This window comes from Penaeus monodon, chromosome 15 (genome assembly GCF_015228065.2).
Source record: "Penaeus monodon isolate SGIC_2016 chromosome 15, NSTDA_Pmon_1, whole genome shotgun sequence".
Taxonomy (NCBI): Eukaryota; Metazoa; Arthropoda; class Malacostraca; order Decapoda; family Penaeidae; genus Penaeus; species Penaeus monodon.
Window position 1 is genome coordinate 3,426,295 of NC_051400.1, and position 345 is coordinate 3,426,639.

Below are 345 nucleotides of genomic sequence, written 5' to 3' on the forward strand. Positions count from 1 at the left end.
GGTTTCCAGGGGATGACTAATGGCCTGGAAGGACCTCGCGAACCCCCGCGATGATGGACGACTTTCCAAAACACTCAATCCCATATTCCCACTCTCCCCCTCTTCCTTCCCCTCCCCCTCTTCCTTCTCCCCCCCTCTTTCTTCCTCTTCCTCTTCCCCTCTTCTTCCTCTCCCCTCTTTCTTCCTCTCCCCCTCATCTTCCTCTTCCTCTTCCCCTCTTCCTTCCTCCCCCTCTTTCTTCCTCTTCCCCTCTTTCTTCCTCTCCCCCTATTTCTTCCTCTCCCCCCTGTCTCTGACTCTCCGAGGTGCTCTCGTAAATGCCGAGTGGATTCTGCTGCAGGAAAA